Source organism: Lagopus muta, chromosome 10, assembly GCF_023343835.1.
Source record: "Lagopus muta isolate bLagMut1 chromosome 10, bLagMut1 primary, whole genome shotgun sequence".
NCBI lineage: Eukaryota > Metazoa > Chordata > Aves > Galliformes > Phasianidae > Lagopus > Lagopus muta.
In genome coordinates, this window is record NC_064442.1 from 3,516,942 (window position 1) to 3,536,896 (window position 19,955).

At 46.5% G+C, this 19,955-nt stretch overlaps 1 long non-coding RNA gene across 1 annotated transcript; it reads right to left on the reverse strand.

The window, feature by feature from the left end:
- Positions 1–225: 225 nt before the first annotated feature.
- On the reverse strand, positions 226–19,314 carry LOC125698383 (uncharacterized). The gene is made up of 3 exons (XR_007379169.1): positions 18,918–19,314; positions 4,452–4,599; positions 226–3,439 (listed from the first exon to the last, which is right to left on the reverse strand). It is a non-coding gene; the product is annotated as an uncharacterized LOC125698383 (long non-coding RNA).
- Positions 19,315–19,955: the final 641 nt, after the last annotated feature.

Here is a 19,955-nt window from a genome sequence, read left to right on the forward strand (position 1 = left end):
CCTTCTGTCAAAAGGCCAGATTCTGGCTGCTGCTTTGCTTTCCATGGAGAACCTTTCCTTTTAATCTCAATATAGCCTACAGGATTTAAGCCCAACCAACACAGATAAATCATTGGCTTTGGCCTAAAAGTGAGCCAATTTAGCCTTGGCAGATTTGTTCTGTCAGAGGTCACCGAGAAGCTGATTTACTAAAGACATTTGCTTTTTCTTGGCCTTGTGGTCAAAATCAAGTCCCTCAGTGACATTTTAACACTTGCTGTTCTTTTATGAGGCAAACCACTATGCTTCCGAGAGGAGGTAAGTTCCTGTGGTTTACAGGCTGTTTCTACCTCTGATGTCACTGTTATCCTAAAACCCCTGAATAAAGAACACTGGCAACCAGTGCTCTGCCCACAGCAATGTGCTGCTCTGAGAGGAGCAGGGCAGCTGGTTTAAGCGAGCTTTCTGAAGCTTACTGTAGATGTCCTGCCAAATAACTTACCGGCAGTTTATTGTTCTTCCTTGCTAACAGTCCGTCTGGTTGTTGGTTGGTTGGCTTGTTTGGTTTGGTTGGTTGGCTGTTTTCTTTTTGCTTCAACTGTATACATAAATTTTTTGATGGCATTGTAGAAAATCCAGCTTGCTGCACCTCTACTTTTATCTGTCTTAAAAAAACCCAAAAACTCACCATAATCTCTTTCTAGATGCTAAATAGCTTTCTGTGCTAGGGAATCAACTTCTCCTTGTTGTGTATGTTGATGTCTGCTGTTGATGCTGTCTGTAGCTTGTTCCTGGGCCCAGACTACAAGGCTGTTAGCAAATGGGCAGTTTGGCAGGGGAATGACTGACATGGGCAAAGTTTAGGCTCTTTCTAAAGCAGAACTCAAAGTTTTCTGAGGTGGATTCAAACACTCTGAAGCTCCTTGAGAACTTCCTGATATCTCCAGGTATGCAGACACCTAAAATGCAAACCCATCCTTGGCATCGTTCTCCCTGAAGACTTTAATGAACATTCGCATTTGCAGGAGAAGGGAAAGGGAAAGAAACCTGATGTCCTCTACCAGTGTCAAATGAATAAAACCCTGAGGCTTCTGCTGCCACAATAGTTTATCTGCCCTTGTAGGAAGAGGTGAGGTGGTACCACAACTTTGCAGTGGCTGAAGATGGCTGCAGAAGAGCCTGACAAAAGAGATCACTTTTTCAGCAGCAGATCATGGACACATCTGAGGCAAGCTATGGACCAGAGCCTCCCTCCTCCCCAGATAAATCCCTGGTGCTGTGGGCAACACCCTGCCTCTAGGAAGTAGAGCAGTTAATAGTAGCAAAGATCTGAGGAGCGAAAGGGCGGAAGGAATTCACCATCTTCACTGCTATTTTGATGATAGCAGAGGCAAACTGGGTCTCTGTGGTCTCTTGAGCTTTAGAGAAGCTCTTGTACTTTTCAAAGGTTCATTATCAGCATCCTACAAATTACAAAGTGTCACCCTAGTAACTCTTACTCCTGTTTTAGCACCAATTGTTATGCTTTCTTTCTCATCTGTGAAGTTTAAAGGATGAAGCTGTCACTGGGGAAATGTTCTGGTTTTGACATTCTTGAGACAGACACAAAGAAAACATATGGTTAATTAAAAAGGTGCACAAGATGTTGTGATTCCTTCAAAACACGTTTGTTTACAGATGATTCCTGCAAGTAGATCAATGGAGGAATATTCCTCTGAACCAGGTGGGGAAAGAATGTGAAGTACAGTGTTTCCCATCTTCACCTTCTGGCTTTCCTGGCTACCTTGCTTTTATGGTAGTGATAATAAAGAAACCACTGACAATTTGATGAATATCAGGTAATTCCACACTACTAGAGAAACACTTGGGTTCTCTGCATCACTTTTACTGGGCCCCACCAAGCTTGGAAACCCTGAAAAACTGGCTACAATGTCACCATGGGAGGTGATGTTTCTCCATGGGCTTGAGAATCCTCTCTCTTCTTCCAGACTAGGAACGTTTTTTGGCACTCCATTGCAGCATCACCAGTGTCCTCCACTGTCTTCAACAGGAGTTTCACAGTGCATGGATTTCTTCCATAAGCTGAAAGCAGGAGCTTATCTGCAGAGCCATTTTTGCTGTTCAAACATGCCGCAGCCCCTGAAAGCAAGCACCTTCCTTTTGTGACCTCTGGAGCAAGCATGTGCAGTAACCTGGTTTTATTTTCAAAAGGTCTGTGAGACAGGAGCCTTATTTGACCTGATACACAAGTACGTTTTTTAGAAAAAGCCTCAAATATTTATTTCATGGACCAAAAGCACAAAGTTCTGATTTTGTTGCCTCCACAGAATTGAGTTTTCTTCTTTTCCTGCGAGCAGCTCAATTGCTGCAGTCAGTGCAGTTCTCCGAGCACTCCTTGCAGAAGTGGTGTTCACCTCTAGATGGTGCGTTTTACTCAGAAGAACTTGACTCCTGGGCCCTTATGTAACTTTTGCTCACTCGTCAGACAGGTTGCACTCTCCAACCAAACAAAACACACTTCAGTATTTCCTTGTTTCCTTATCTCGAGGATCTGGCTGCAGTGTAATGCAAAAATGATAAAAATGTAGTGCTTAGATGCTTCAGAAAAAAAGCTTGTTACATGGCATATGGCTGGACATATGAGGTATCGACTTGGTAATGGATAAACATTACAAATCTTCTGTTTTCATTCCTATGCTAACTTAAAACAGAATCTTTTTTTTTTCTCTAATACAATGTCTCTGCTTTTGTACTTGAATGCAAGGAGAGAGGGAAGTTGTTTAAGCTGTTAATATCACAGAGCTGAAGCTGTTGCAGTAACTGTGTCCACTGTATTTATACTTCTCTGTGGACAGCATAGGGTGGAGTGGAGCTATGAAGCTTTGGAGTAAAAACACAAATTTTAGCAAGTGTGTAACGTTCCTCAAACTTCAGAAGCTGACTGGGAGCTGCAAGCTGTGTGGACAGAGGATTTCCCATTGCTGTAGGATGATTTCCATGGGGCATGCTGCCCAAAAACCTAAAGAACTCTCTAGCTATTAATGAACTAATTAAGACCTAGAACTTTCTTATGAGGCAGATCAAATGATACTAACAGACTGTTCGTGTCCCAGGCCCTTTTCAGGACATAACAGGTACTCTAAAAATGTAGTGCAATACTTCAGTGCAGAAAATAAGCAAGATGAGTGTCAGATCTGTGTTATGGGGAACGATCGTAGCTCTCCGCACTCTGAATCTTAGCAGGCACAAATCTTACAATGATGGTGAGAGGGTGGCAGGCAGAGAAGTGCTGAGCAGTGACACGTGCATTAACCAGGGAGTTCATGTTACACTTGTGTAGAATTTAGCTGAGCTGTACTATAGACTTTGTAGAATTCCTCTATGGAAATGTCTCAGAAGAATAAGAATCCAGTCTATCATTGGAACTGTGATTCTATTTTTGTGCCTCCATTTTGATAGTCTGTAGAAAAAAATGTAAGGAAGTATGTGTGAGAAGAATGAGCATCACAGCTTCTGTTATCCTTCTGTTTTAGTTCTCTAACGCTTTTCAATGCTCGGGAATGCAAATAAAAGATAGACCCTGGTTAGCCAAATATCCAGTGTGTAGTTTGTGACTCACTTAAAATACAAAGTGGTTTCCTTCCAAATGTCAGCATTTCAGTGCACTGAAGGAACGGCATGAGATAATTTAATGCCTGAGTTTTGGTCACTTTAGAAAAGAAGAGGGGAGGATTTGGAGAAGAAATATCACTAGTTTGGGGTCAGGGATAAGAGCAGCTTGGATCTGGTTGTTCTTTTGTCTGTTGGTTATTTTTTAAGAGATTGTAAAACGTATGCTTGTCTTCATTGTTCTCAGACACAGGAATGGTACAGTCAAAGTAATTGGGAATAGAAAAGACCCCAATCTGCTTGCACTGCCCAGCTGAAATGCACAGAAAGTAATGAAATAAAAAGAATGATGAAAAAGAAATTAGATCAAAAAATGTGCTGGTCTTTCATAAGCTAAAATGCTCTTCATGACACTGGTAAGGAAATTACTTGTGCTGACTTCAATGGATCCAAGATTTTCTCCATGATTTCTAACCTGAAATTGCTGCTTTCAGAAGTTAAAAAAAAAAGTCTAATATGGAAGCAATTTTTCTAGTGCATTATGAATAACATCCACTGCTTTTATTTTACACCTCAGCTGAGCTTGTAAATAACTGCTATTTCCACTAAAAGGCTATTACGAAGTTATCTTTGATGGCTACAGTCACAGTTCCCAAGCATGAAAGAACACTTCAGTGTATAAACACCTACTTAAATATCCTGCTTTCCCCCAGAGCAGCCCAGAGCACAGTGAGGGCATGCCCTGGATGGCTTTGCTGCAACACGCGACATTTCATGCTCTGCTTGCAGTTCCCTGACAAAGGCCCCTCACAGGAGCTAGGCTTTCATGTGGTTATCACAGACGTTTTCATTTAGCTTCTTACCAGGACATTGCTCCTCCTGCTCAAGGAGAGCGATGCTGAGTGGCCCATAAATGCTATCAGTTCTTCTGGCCTCCAGTTCTCTCGGCCTCATGGTCTTCCACTGCCTTGGCCTTCCCCTCTTGTTAACACCTGGGCTGGACATTCGCTCCTGGAATCACATGGGAGCACAGCAGTCACTGGTGGTACCCTCTGGGCCTTGAAAGCTGACCCTCTCTGGGCTCCTGAAAGGCAGCAATGTCTCTGTGATGTTTTAGGTTCTGGAAAACACACCTGAGCAGATACTGATCATGGTTTTTAACAGCAGTAAAATTGGTTGTTTGCAAGAATTCCTAAAGGAAACTGGTGAGAGCATTTGAACATGAAGTTTGCACTTGAAGTTTGGTCAGGCTTGAAGTATTCAGAGAAACCTCAGCAGTGTTACTCTCTTCTCCTTGTCTGTCAACTAGGCATGTGCACAGGCTGATGTGGGCAAGAAGAATAAATCTGCACATGTAGATATATAACCTCTGATAGTATTTAAGCACAAGCTTAAAAAGCCTTGAAAAGAGTCATTTTTATAAATTCAGCACCTGAGCCATTCATACTGCCCTAAGCTTTGAGTTAACACCAGAAACATCTTTGAGATGGACACTGTGTCAATCAATTCCAAAACACAAATAATTCAGTGATCTATAATAGAGCCCCACAATTAAATTCCACTGTGCAGTTTTTATTGATCTCTGTGCTTATGATGTGTGTTACACCCATTTCCAACAACGTATCTGGCCTTTTCACTCACTGGTACTCACCAGATTTAGCTCTAGTTTGGTACTGCAATGTCAGGCCTGCCCACGAAGCAGGCTGGATCTGCCATTCTGGATATTATTATGATTCAGTGCATGAAATAAACATGAACTAGGAACTAACGTTTAGCCACATTAGGATGATGATTTCTCACTGGTCAGAGGAATTAACACAAGCAATTATTTTATCTTTGCAGGTGTCAGAGTCTCAGTCCAACTTTCCTTTTTCGCTGCTTGTCTTCTCCAACATTGACACTGCCACAGAAAGCAGAATCTCCTGTTGCCCGCCTCACCTTTATCAGCATAATGTTAGGAGTCATCTACATTAAGAAACAAAATTGCAACTATTGGATTTCTGCTCTGGGATCTTTTGTAACATCAGAGCTCCTACCATACTCCACCCTGGAGACCAGTCTGAGCCTTGTAGATGAAGCTTGTAGTGCTGAGGATTAGGAGGACAGAACTGGAAGCCCAGAACTCAGCCCTGCTCGCAGCTGAGGTGAGTACACACAGAGCAGTTGGCTCTGGATAGAGCTCTGGTAATGACAGAGCCACAAAGATATGACTTTGGGGTGTAGATGGCATTGCTCCCACAGCCTGAGTACATCTACATCTTCAGTCGTGCAACAAAGGAGACTTGTGCAAGGAATTTTACTCCTGTATTTCTCTGTGTCCGGGCTCCCAAAAGGATTTCCTTGCTAGACAATGTCAAAGCAAGGCAGGCGTGGGGTGAAAGTCCTTGCAGAAGCATGTGAGGTAGTGCCAGATGTTTTACAGGTGATGGTGTTGTTGTCTGTGAGCAAGAGCAGAGGTGGTGTGGGGAAGGGTGTGACGCTGTGCTGGCTCAGATGAGCTAAGAAAACCAGGTCATTAGGGATGCTGGGCTGCTTTGTGTTCAAGCAGAGCTGTGTGTTTGGCAGCATAAGGAATGTTCTAAAGCTAAGCTGCATGCACAGCTTCACAGCCTCACCGGACTTTCTTCTTAAAGATCCGGAAGCTTCATGCGAACCATCATTTTTCAAAGGAGTCAGGTGCTTGCTCAGGAGGATCCAGTAATTTGGTTTTTAGGCATTTCTGAGCAGAAAGATAGAGCTGTGCAAATGTACTCCTTAGCATAAAGGTCTTTTCTTAACTGGACTTCTTCACTCTCTCCCCTGTTCTCATTTCCCATCAAGCAAGCACTGCGTTCCTGCAGCATTTTGGAGGGGTGGGCTGTTCCACGCAGCTGTTAGCTAAAAGGGCTGTGCTTCAGTCCCCATGGAAACAATTTGGAGAGTTTTTGAGCTTGTGTAGCACTGCTGTACTGTATTTTGCCTCTCTTTTCACTTCCATTACGAGTTCTGCAAAGCTTTAATTCATTAATGTTTGAAAAGCACTTTGAGGTCCTTGAAGAAGGTGCTATAGAGAAGCAAAGTGTTATTACCTCAGATTAACTGTTTCTGTTTTGGCCTGGAGTCACTGCTGTGCTTGCTCGCTGTGCTTGGTGAAAGCCAGAATGAGGAGCGAAGGCGTCTTGTTGGTGATGGCCTCCTGGAGAGCTCTTCTGTGCTGCAGAAAGTCACCTTGACACGGGCTGGCAGGCTAATCAAAGCTTCTGCGAGGGCAGGCGGATGGGGACTACATTCTGGAAAGCTCAATACTCTGATCATCAGGAGTAAAATGGAGGGAGATTGCAAAAGAAGATAGCACCACAGCTCTATGGTGCTCTGATGCATACCATCACTGAACTATGAGATGGAGCAGATGAGAGCTTGTGGCACCTGTCACAGCAAGAGTAATTGCTGCCATCATGGATGTGAGGGTCCTCCAGCCTGAAGTCCCCAGCACATGGCATGTGTTTGAGGAACACACACAGTCTGCCATGCTCTGCACAGTTACACTCTCTTCTACCTGTACTGATTTCCCTGTGAGGGCAGCCACCCTTGCACCACTGAAGCCAACCAATGCAGCTGACAGGCATCAGCAAGGCTGTGTGTGCTCAGCTGCCTCCCCTTAAGCAAGGCCTGTTTGCAGATCCTGATGCTACTAAAATATTCAGCTACCTCAGAGGTCTACATCCACCTGAGCCAGGGGCTTTCAGGTTGCTTTCTGCTCCTGATGTCAGTGTTGTGCACACGGAGCTCTGGTGTAGCTTGGAGTAGGCTGCACCCCATTGCTGTGGCCAAGTGTAGCCCAAACATGTTTGTAATTCAGAAAATAACATGCTACAGCCCAAAGGGCCTGACATTTCTATTCCCTGCCCGGTGTCTCATCACCTTTCAGGTACCTGGTGGTCTCCAATCTCACCCAGATGCTTGCTAAACCATTTGTCCCTGGGGATCACTGCAGAGCTCTGGGTAAATATGCAGCTGTGCACTGGACTTTGGCGTCCCCACCTCTCACTGCTCCACTGCTTCAGTGTGTGGGAGCCCTGTCGGGTGGTTCCCCTGCAAAATCCTCCCCAGCTTTCTGCCGCAGTGGCCTCCCGCATTGTAAAGAGGAGACTGCAGCTGCTGGCGAGGTTTACTGAAGAGCCTGCCAACAGGCATTGTATCTGGGCTGCATTTTTCATTCCCTTCTTCAATTCTGCTTTGTGTGTGTATGTGTGTGTATGGTGTTGTTGTTTTAATAATGCTTTTCTTTTCTTTTTAATTAATCATGGCTATCTAGGAAGTTACAAACAATAAGAAATAGCTAAACTTTCACTGCCTGCCTCATTAGGGATACAGTGAGTGAGGAGCACTTCTCCACATCTCTGCTCTTATTCCCAACAATTACAAGAGCCAGTTTTAAACTGTTTATTTTAGCACTTGAAAGAAGTTGTGTCCCAGGCATGCTTTCACCAATTCGGTGTGATCAGCTGAAAGCCACCATGACAAGAAACGAGAGGATCGATTTCTATCCCAGTCAGATCCTTGCCTGAAAGTCTGAAGCCTCAGGCCAGGCAGAGCTGGTCTTGCTGGGGTGCAAGTCACTGCTCACTGTAACAGCAGATTGAGGTGAGCCTGAGCCCAGTGGGCGCCCCCAAGGCATCCTCCCCCACCTGGTGACACCCAGCCCCTGCTCGCTCCCCATGCCCTCTCTGCAGCATGCACCATGCTCTCTGCCACCCTGCTTCAGGCTCCCCTTGCCCCTTCTCCATGTCCTCCCACTGTGTGATTCATTCACGGTTCAGAGATACCAGCCCGAATGGAAAAAAACTCATCAAACATTCTGTACATTTCCTAGTGACTCACAAGGCCGACCAGCTCACTCAGTCACTCGCTCCCTGCCAGATAGGCTTGCCTGGCTCCCTGTGTCACTCCCGATGGTCACTGCTGTTTCTTTGTTGTTTCCTGCATAACAAATCTCAGGATTCTGCAGCAGCCCAATGCAGAACTCTCCCTCACTGACCCTGCCACACAGGACGAGGAGTGGCAGAGAGCCCTGACTGCAGCAGCTCTGCCTATGGGACTGCACAGCAGAACTACAATTTCTCCCTTGGCTTCTCCAGTTTGGCTACGCACAAATTACTTTGTCATTGTGGTGAAACAAATAAGGCTTCATTATCATTACCATCCTGATGGGAGTAAACAAGTTTATTTACACTTGAGTACAACTGAAGAATAAAGTCATGGAGGAAAGTTCATGGTAGGTGGCCTGTCTTTGTCATTAGGGACGGCTTTTACAAAATCACTGCCCGCTCGGCAGGACAGGCTGCTATTCAGGCAGGCCTGGGTTAATGAAAGTATGGTGTGTGCTTGTTAAAAGGAGGACTACAGCACTTATAATCATGGGTGGTCACATTTTTATTTAATGATACGTATCTTCCCTTTCTCTGGTGTTCATTCTTAACTCTTTGCCTCCCACTTGCCAGTCGTTACGCAAGGACTAATTAAGGCCCTCATGGTAAAACCTGACACCAAGTCCACAACCAGCTAAACCCCCTGAACAAGTCATTTCTGTTTCTAAACAATCCTTTTGTTAACAGCCCTGATATACCAAAAGCTAAAAGATCTCAAAGCAGAGAGGGCCCCACGTGTGTAATCACTGGAGCTAAAATAATAATAAAAGGACAACTGCACACACTCTTGTGGAGGAAAAGGCTGCAAAACAGAACAGCTTCCTTTCTTTCAAGGCCTTGCTTTGGCCCCAGTGATAAATCTGTTGGGACAAGGATACTTCAAAGCCAGAAGATTAACCCTGCCCTCACTTGCGTGAGTCCCAAAGCTTGTGTCAATGGAGTTATCCCCGGGCAGGAGGCTCAGCCCTGCTGTTCTTATCTACAGATGCAAAGAAAGCTGAAGCCAGCTATGGTGGGGAAAAAGAATCTATTTATCTTTGACATGACCTTGCTGGATTCCTGAGCATATCATGCTACCCTGAACAGCCTCCCACCACTTCCAAACTCCCCTGTGACTTCTTATGACTGACTGGTCTGGAGTGCTCGTGCCTGGATCCTGGGGAATTTCAAGCTCAGATGCCGTTTTTGCATCTTTCAGCATATTACAGAGCAGCACAGGAGGATACGTACATGTGTGTGCCCACACACAAAGGCAGAACTCACCATTGCTCACACCGTGTGTTAATCAGTCTGTTGCAGGCTGTTACATGTTTCTGTGGTCATGCACAGAAGTCTGTCCACTTGCCAGCTTTCCTCTCTCCCCACAGTAATTCTTGGGCTTCACCATTCCTTTTATCAGAGGAGCAGAGATGTGACAATGTATTTCTTCAAGCTTAGGAAAACCCACGGCTGGATGGAAAGCTGATGCTCCAGTGCAGTGTGTGAATTATTGCCTGTCACTTATGGATCTTAGACACAAACATTTTCCAGTAGCATTTAAGAATATAAACACCCAAATTACAAGCAGTTTTGGAACAAGAAAGGTTCCCTACTCCCTTCTCCCTATCCTGAGTGGACAGGGAGAGCAAAATGCTTAAGGCAAAGCTTTGTGCAATGCTCTGCCTTAGGTGCGATTCCTCTCTTTGGTTTCCTTATGGGTCAGAGGAGAGCACAACTCCCACCTTACTCTCATTCCACACTCCCTGAGCCCAGGAGGGGCTGAGAACTGCTCCCACATCCCTGACTGAGGCCTGGGACAGCAGAGCAGGAGGAGCCCGCTGCTAAGGGAGAGCATCAGGAGCATCGCTAGTGTTGACATGAGCAAGTCCCTGCCTGCCCAGTGCTCCCAGCGCTCCCCGGCCCTACTTTAACCTCTGCTTGAAAGCATATTTATTATTACAGAGGAAACAGTCTGCTGGCTGCACGAGTTATGATAAGAGGATGAATGATGGACTTCTGGTACATTGGAGCCTCCATGTATGGCGGGCTGAGCTAGGAAACCCAGGTATCTAAAAGTGTAATTCAGCCAAGCAATTAGCTGCACCGAAGGGTTTGGCAGGGCTGCAAGCCTTTGGCCCTGAGCTCACATCTACTCCTACTCAAATGCACAGCGTTCAACAGATGAGGGCAACATGCCCAGGGTACCTCATCCCCAGTTTTCTTGTACAAACCTGAGGCACGAAAACATGATCATCAGGGGGAATGGTGGCATCGGTAGAGAGAGCAGGTGAAGTGTCACTGGGGTAAGCCAAACTGCTGCTGAGGCTGCAGGCGCAAATGAGACTGTGTTGCCTCTGATGAAGAGAATACAGATAGAGCTATTAAATAAATATGCTAAGATAATAGGCAGTGCTAACCATGTGTATAACTAACACTTGCTGCTTAAAAATTGTTAACCCTGCTGAGTGCTCTACATATATCAGCAGCCAAACAGGGAGCCCTGCTGGCCTCCCCAGCAGTAGGCAAACCAGGACCCAGAGAGCCAAGGCTCCTGCTGCCAGCTGATGTCCCCAAGCCTGGGAGCTAAACTAGAGGAAATACTTCAGAAAAAGTGAGGAAAATGAGTTTATTTGTTTGTTTGTTTGTTTTTAAATGATGGAAACTGTCTTGGAGTATAAAGGAGGGAGCGATTCAGGTGAAGAAAATTCTAAGCGAGTCCTGAACTTCTCACCTTGCTGACTCCTCTCCTCAGAGGCAGAAACAAACCGAACTGGGGACTCAGGAGCAGCTGAGGTCACCCATGAGCCAAGCAGTTACTGAAGGCAGGTGGCTCTGGGAGTTACCCTTCACCTTTATCTCTTTCTTTCCTGCCATTTTCCACATCAATTACAGAAGGCAATGAGGAGTTGTCAGTGATGTGAAGATTAATGAACGAAAGCTTGCACCTCGCTGCAGTGAGGCAAAAACCTCTGAGTCTTCATGCTGTCACAAAGGTGTTGCTGAGATTACAGTGCATGAAATATCCCAGAACTCCTGCAAACTGCAGGATTTACATTTGCAGGCTATAATTACAGAGTCTCCAGAACCCTCCCACACTGCGCAATGCTTCCACAGGCGGAAGCAGCCAAACACCTGTCCCAGGCTCCCATGGGTTTGCAGGTCCCTGCTCGTGCCAGGCTCAGCTGCTGCAGGAGCCAGCTGCCCTTTCCTGCAGCCCTCCTGCATGGCTGGGCCACAGCAGGCAGTCAGATGGGGATTTCGGTGTGGAACATCAATTCCGCCCCAGAACACTGTCAGTGCAGTCAGGTTTGCAAACAGGTGCTCAGAGGCAGGTTAATTCGATGCCACTTTGTAGTCATTGTGATGACTGCCCTGAACACAAGTGCCAGGGGCTCCAGGCACAGAAGTTTTGATGGCTTCACTGGGGCCAGGCAGCACCACGTTTGCAGAATGCTATTGCTGTACGCTGCAGGGTCTTCCCCAGCACCCTGTTGTGAAGCCGGTTACAAGCTGATGTCATGGGAGGCTCTGCCTGGACTGGCACGGGCAGGCTCCTCCACAGAGGTGCTTCTCTCTGCCTCCCGGGCACTTTTAGGAGAGCCCTTCCAAAGCATTCTCCCCTCCCAGCCCCCACAGCCATTTGTTCTTCCTTCCTCCTCGCAGTCTTCAAGTCATGGCAGTACTAATGCCAGATCCAGAGGAGACAGCTGGCAGGAGAGAAGCTCCCCAGCACCTTGCTGGGCAGCACCTGGCTCACTGCGGGGAAGGGAGAACCCACAGCCCACAACCAGGGCCACCCTGGGAACAAAGCCTCAACGCTTACCCAAAAAATGCTGTGTGCCAAGTGGGATAGATGTGGAGGCTACGGCTGTCAGGGAGGACAACAGCCACCAGCTGAAATGCAGCAGCACCAGGAGGTGGTGGTGTATGGGCAGCGACAACTTTGATGAGTGGATTCACGCCAAGGAAGACCCTCAATTCCTTATGCCTTGTCTATTTGTGCTCCATCTTTTGTAACCCCCAGCACTGGTTTGCACAAGCACCCTCCACATCCTGGAGGAGCAGAGGTAACTGGTGGGACACACACTGGTTCCTGACAGCAGCCCAGGTCCATCTGTCCCACTGTGACCCTGTCTAATCTTTCCGAGTCATGTTTGTCTTAGTGTGCTCTGCCTGGATTTGGCCTGACGTCAAACACCCCAAACATGACTCGCAGCTACTGTTACTCGTTATCACTGTAGCTGTTACTTTATTAGCCCTCAACAGTTGGTCCTCCTGTGTTACGCTCTGAAATGACTAATGCCGAACCCAATAAAGAGCATCTGACATTGCTGTGCGTGAATAGCTGCTGTAGGCTTAGCAGGCAGCTGTATGACCTGTCATGTGGGCAAGTGGATATACCCCAGTAAGTTTGGTGTGTGTCCCATAATCCTGCTCCAAGGGCACCCATTACATCAGCTCCCTGTGGTGGCTGCAGGGCTCCCCAGGAACATGGCATGGGAGCCCTGGCAGTCAGGGAATTCCCCTTTTGCCACCCAAACCATAGGGCTGCTGGTGCTGAGCATGAGATAAGATGTGTGCACAACTCGCAGAGAGAGCTTTTCTCTTGCCACTACCAGAAGGGTACAATTTGTTCCTTAGTCATCTTGTGTGCTCTCTCTTGCTTTAAATCACTTGCTTCTGTCTTTATGGCACCCAAATTGAAGCTGAGGTTCAGGTGACCCAGTCAAGGCCCTTGGAGCAGCTGCAGGCCCCAAGAGCAGCCCTGGCCCTACCTAAAGCACTGCCAGTTCCTGCTCAGCCCCTGCACTTCCCTGTGCTCTGCAAAATCCTCGCCTCTCCTGCTTGCTCTTGGGTGACTCCTGCAATCGCATGAAACCCTCATGATCCTGCAGTGCACACACCATTTGCTCCCCTGCATTGTTCTCCCAGTGGGTATTTATTTGAAGGGTTTCATTAAATTATCTCACCAGCGTCACTTGGTACACAACTACAAATTAATTCAGTTTGCATTTTGGCTGACCTAATATTCATTATATTCCAGTCAAGTGCATGTGTTTTCTATTTGACAGTTGGTTCCATGATAAGATACATGGTCCAAAGTACTACACTTAGGAACAGGAGTAATATTTACAGACACTCCATGCAAATACTGCAATTACCTGATTAATTACAGCCCTTGCATTTGGTTCTGTAGATTGCACTCTTATCCCTCCTCTCTCCCCCTCTTTCCCTGTTGCCATATCTGCTTATAGTAGATGTGAATAGCTTTCAGATCTGCGTAAATGAAGAAAATCTGTCTCTATAAAACCTAAGCACTACATGGTTGCACAGAAGTGCCTCCCATTCCCCATCACTGTGCTTGCCCATGGCAGTTTGGTGTGGCTGAAGTGTGCTGAGCAGCTCCAGTGCTGTGCTTCAGCGGCATCCTCAGTCCAAGGGGATGGAAATCAGAGAGCTAAATTGCAGCCCTTAAGAAGAATGGAAAGTAAAGTCAAGAGGAAAACAGTGTTAAACGTGCAGGAGTGCTGTAACTGCAGTTCTCCCTAACCACAGAAAATAAGCAAGCTGCAGTAGGATTGACAGACAGCTGCATGAGGGAATGCTACATTTTCACAGCATTTTGCATTCTGGTATCAACAAGTGCCTTTAAAGGTTCCATGCCACCAAGCCAAAAAGCAGCCACTGAAGTCAGTCACATCTATGGCATATATTACTAGCCACATTCTGTGTTTAAGCGAAATTAGCAGGCAGTGTTAAGGTAGCAGCATTTGGGTTTATTTTTGATGCTGTCTGTGGCCCCTCTGCTGACACCAGTGAAGACAGCCCTGGCACAGCTGCCTGCTCGAGGAAATAGTTGGGAAACAGAGGTGGAGGACTGGAAGCTTCTCCTGGCTGGATGGTGACTCTGGACAAATGGGCCTTGCCAGGGAGATCTCAACACAGAGTATAACAGAAAGGAGCATGAGAGCTCAAATGTTTCCCACCTCCCAGCTCATGCATTTTGTCTTACCCATAACTGCTTCATCCTGCCTCTGCCATTTTGGCCTCCTCTTGCTCACCCTGGGCTGCTCGCAGCCTGTTGCAGGTAAGGCTCTCCCCTGCCACCTCTTCCCACAGCCTCTGCAGAGAAGAGCTTCCTGCCCCCTGCCAGGAGCTTTCCTGAGGGCTTCCTTTTGTGCTTAATCACCCTGCAGTCAGGAACCTGCAGCAGTGCAGATTTGTTATCTGCATTCCAAATCTGTCAATGAGCTGATCTCCAAGGTGAAATATAAGCATGCATTACAAATGAAATGCTCTATTGCTGCTCTCCTTTGCCTCCTGCATCACCTCACTGGAGATCTTCGGGGGTTAGTTTGAAAGACAGCTCTTCCCTACTAATTAACATCTCAAAGTATTCCTCTCTCGCCCTGCCGCCACGAGGCAGGGGCTGCTAGAGCCCCGGCTGTTACTTGAAATAATTCAATACTTGAGAAATATCAGCAGGTTCCCTGTAATCCCGCAGAACTGTCTTCAAACTGGTTCTGTCCTCCTGCAGCTGGTGCATCTGGCTCTGCACAGGCTGGCTCAGGACTTTAACTAGATTTAATTCTCAGAAAGCACCTTTCCAAACGGAGTGTGTCTGATTTTTCCAGCAGAATTTTGTTTCTTGCAACAGTAAATAGTTTGGCCAAAGAAAACACTATGCCATATGCATCACCTGTGAAAAGTCACTGAATATACCTGTGCAGCTCACAAACAGATGGAGACAGATATTGTCTTTACTCTGCATAACTGTGGTGTTTGCTGCAAAAGCCTAAGATCTCATAAGTTTTCCCTGTGTCCTGCAAAATCCATAAGGCACAGTTTTTCGTACAGGTAACCTGGGGCATCCAGCGACTTGCAGAGCTCCTCAGAAAGGTCTGCATGTTCCTGCATGCACTGGCACCAGGGGCAAGTCTGTGTGTCCCTATCCTGGCACCAAGCCTGCAAAACTGGGGAAATCCCATTCTCTGTAAGCTGCTATGCATATCCTGAAGGTTTCAAACCAGACGGATGGCTCAGGGAAGCCCTGACCTTTCTGTGGCTGCTGGTTGGCACCTGGAGATGAGAGCAAGTGGCAGGATGAAAGCCCAGACGTAGGGCAGCACCTGATAAGGACCAAGAAGCCATGGGTGAATCACTGCTGGGCTGCTGCAAAACTCTCCCCTGCCTGGACATTGCTGTGTGTGTGTTTGACAGTGGAGGAGCAGGAAGAGCTATTCTTGACTTTTGTACGTGAGTATTGCTCCAGCACCCTCACCTGCAGCAAACACCTTTTTGATTCTTGAGCACCCATCACTTTCACATCTATACCTGCTCTATAAGAATAGGAATCTGGGATCTTCCATCAAAAACTGCCTCAGTAGCCCTCCAGTTTAGCCCAAACTTGCCATAACTACAGAGATCTTGCTCATGGTGCAAGATGAAAGACGTAGGTCTCGGTCATTACTGGTATCTCTGGAAGCATGAGCCTTGGAGAAATAATCACAGTTTTGGGAGCAGATAATGACAGAATGGTAAATTACATAACCTCCCGTAAACGGAGCCCATTCGTAGCCCAATTACCCGTTCCAGAAGCACCATGCAATTGATTGCAGGATTATATAAAGGGCTTTTCATTAGTCAGAGAGCCACAAAGGGAGCTTTTTCCAAGTCTTCCTTGGGATTACTTAACCATCACTCCGGACAAGACCAGCAGAGCATCACTTGGATGGGTTGGAACAATATCTACCATCTCTTCCTCGAGCACATCCGTGCCCTTCATCCTCTCTTTGGGATGGCTGCTGCAGTTCCTGCACTAGCTGGTGCTGCCCAGAGCTGAGCCCAAATGGGGCAGGTCCATCTTACTCTGCTGAGGCCAGAGCTGTACACACAGACACTGGGGGTTAGAGCATGAAAAATATAATGCCCTTCAAGCTGTACTGCACACAGCAGAACAACCACAGGCACAGCAAACAGCAGATATCCTTCTCTCTCTCCACCATGTCAGGGATGTGCAGGCTTTTCTGCTCTCCCCAGCCCTCTATATGTGGCAAAGACCCCAGGCATGAGTGCCAGAAATTCCTGCAGCGGTGCCACGGCTCTGAAGAACATGGCCAAAGATGCAGGTCCCACCCACAGCCTTCCTACAGCTCAGCTGCTTGGCAGAGTGCTTCTCCACAGCACAGCTAACAGCAGCACGTGTGCCACACAGCTTCATTCATCCAGCTTGCTTCTGGTATTGCAGATTATCCAAGAGCAGACAGGAGGAAGACTATCAGATAACAAGTTCCTATTCACTTGTCAGCTAGAAACAGTAACCTATTTTAGGTGAAATAAGAAAAAAAGTCCTGCGGGTGGTTGTTCCTTGGCTTTCACTGCCACTCATTTTGAAATCTCCCCCGGCCTCTCCCCCGTGACTGCCTGAGTGCAATGTTGGCCATTTCACTGTGCACCAAATTGGTGTCTTCCCTCCCCTGGCGGGAATGACAATGCAAACAAAAATAGATAACGCATTTAAAAAATCTACAGTGGATTGTCATGGCAATAAATAATTGTAGCATGTTGCCATAGTAACTCTAGCTGTAATAAAGAGAGGCCTATCTGCAGTTTAGCTAAATTTAGTTGTTCCAAACTATTAAAAATATTTTCAAGAACTCTGGTAACTCTTCTAAAAAATGTTTAGGCTTGAAAAAAATTATTGAACATCATCTTCATTCATGATTTTGTTTTGTCTCCAAATTCCAAATGTACTTAATCACTGAAGTTACCAGTGCCATTCAACCAACCTAAAGGCCAGTAAGCTGAAGAAGCCACCGAGGATTTTGCTCTTTCCCATGTGGCCAAGCCATTCCACCTGGAGTTTTGGGGTCTGACAACATGAGGTTTCTGTTGTACCAACTGTGATAGGATCATGCCGTGGGCCTCTGGAGCCAGGGCTTCCCAGCCAAAACTCAAAACTCATCATCATCCACCTGCCTCATCTTCAGGCCTGGGCTTTAAATTTTCAAGCTTATCTTGTGCTACAACAAGAATGAGAAACAAGACTGCTGGGGCTCCATCCCACACACGGTCTGGCAGTTGCAGACCTCCCTCATTCTAGTGAGACTGCTTCAGTCCATCCCAGGGATGCCTCATCTGTATTTGGCTATGGTAGGATTCACTTCTGGTAAATTGCAAAATAGTTTACAGAACATTTTCATAGAGCTAGTTGTTCTGCTGTCAGCTGGTGACACTGTGCTAATGGCACGATGAATTACAGCTGCTGCAGGATGGGGTAGCAAGGTCTGGTTCACAAGCAGAGCTGAGCTTCCAAAAGGCACTTTATAGCCCATATGATTATTTACATCTCACAAGAAACAAAAGCAAGTCTCTTCGTTGTTTTTCCATTGAAAAGAAACTGCAACTGTGGCTCACAAAAAACATGGGGCTGAACCAGAATGTGCAGCACCATAAGAAGAAATATCCAAACTCCACATTGCTGCACGATTTAGGAAAAACAGAACCATGCCTTCTTGTTTAAATACGAAACCAGAGAAAAGCATTTTGAATGCTCTTTAACACATCACTGCCTGTACTTATGGAAGTTTTCCTCTTTATGCACCCCAAAAATCTCTTGGAGTCAACAAGAGGCCAAGAAATGCAAGCGCCAGTCAGCAGAGCAACCGTGCGGTTACAGCGCTGAGCAGAGCCCCAGAGATCTGCTCAACACTTACCCTGAACTTTTAGTAGGACCTTGGGGAAAATCACCTGCGAGTGTTCTTCTGCTGTGGTTTCCAAGCTGCAAACAAGACTAATGCGTTTACCTCTCACCCTTTGGTCTGGCTGGGCAGTTCAGCACAGCTAGGCATTGTGTTTTGCTGGTACATTTGCGCAGCACCCAGCGTGCTGCAGTTCAAACTCCCTTTGAGACTCACACACCCTGACAAGACACAACCATCGGTAACTCTCTGGTGTTGCTTTTCTTTAGCTTGATAGCAGCGTTGCACATGCTGGTTGGTTTCTACTTCCCCATGGCCCCATGCTCTTCTGCAATCAAAGGAGTATATTTTTAAGAGCTTGTTTGGAAGTTCCCACTGACAAACTGCAAAATTTGGTGCTGGCAGCTGGTTTATGAGCACTCCTTCTGCAGCAGATGCTGCCTACAGTGTGGGGAGTTCCCTGGCAGCATCCTCAGCTGCAGCCTCAGCTGCACCCCTCCCATCCTGGGCTCTGTTATCACTCCCCCGACCATGCTGCTGTGTGCCGGTGACATCCCAACCCACCACCCACTGCCCTCTCAGCCCTGGCAGGAACTCATCAAGGCTGTCCTGCAAATCCTGAGTGGCTGCAGGGAATGGTGAGAAGCAGTGCCTTTTACAGGGCCATAGCCAGTTTTCAGAAACGGAATATATAGCAAGGACAGAAAGGCTCAGCCGTGGGTAGGGAAGGGAAATTCGTTACCTTGAGAGTCACTGGGCAGCGTAAAGCCTGGCATTTCCCTCCTCCATCCTCTGCCCAGCAGGATTCCCAGCACCCTCCTTCGCAGAACTATGAAGGAGAGAGCAAGATTCTGTATCCACTCGTAGTCTGTTGTACAATATGGATGCAGCATCTAAATTAGGTTTAAAAATAGACCACGTTTTTTTCCTTGTTGTAAACACAAGTTATTATCTCATGGAAACATTTAACCTCAAATGGAACCTCATCTAATTTTTGCTGTGTTTATTATAGCCTGTGAAAAATGAATGAGTGCCACTGATATAACTCCATATGATTATTGAGCTGCTATGGGCCAGCTGGAAAAGATTCAGCTGTTTGAATAAAGAAACAAAAGTTCTAATATTGTGCTGATCTTTACTGGACGGTCCTGACCTCCGGGCCAGGAAGTGCTGGGAATGTCCCTTCTGGTTGAGCTGTGTTGGGTTTGCCCTGGTCGTGGCTGCCTGCAGGAAACACAAGAGCTGATGGCAAAAACGCACTGCAGGCTGAACTGCCACTAACTTTATGTGCAAAAAAGAGAAAGAAGAAACTTTGGCTTCGCACTTTCATTTTTATTTTGTCATAATCTTAAGGTGCCTGTAATGCCACATGTTAGTATTGTAGCTCATTTTTTGGTGTGTTTATATATATATACAATTATTTACATAAAACCATGATGGAAGTTTTTGCCCGGTTCTGAAGAAAAGTGTCATTTCAACTTAATTTCATTTGAGCTGGTAGCTTTGCTGTCACAAAATAATAGTTTAAGCCACTCGTACAAATCCTATGAAAGGGAGTGTGTTATTTAGGTTGGCAAATCCTATAGGGCTGAGTCCTTTGGGGGCTGCACCAGACCCCCACTGCCACTAACCCTGCAACTGGGCTTTGCCCACAGGAGCCCCCATTAGATCTTGTAGCACCCCCATTCAGAGTGACTCCATTTCCCTGGTTACCAGTGACCCATGCGATGGGCACAAAGGACCAGAATTTGTTCTTTGTAAAACTTGTTTTCCATCACTG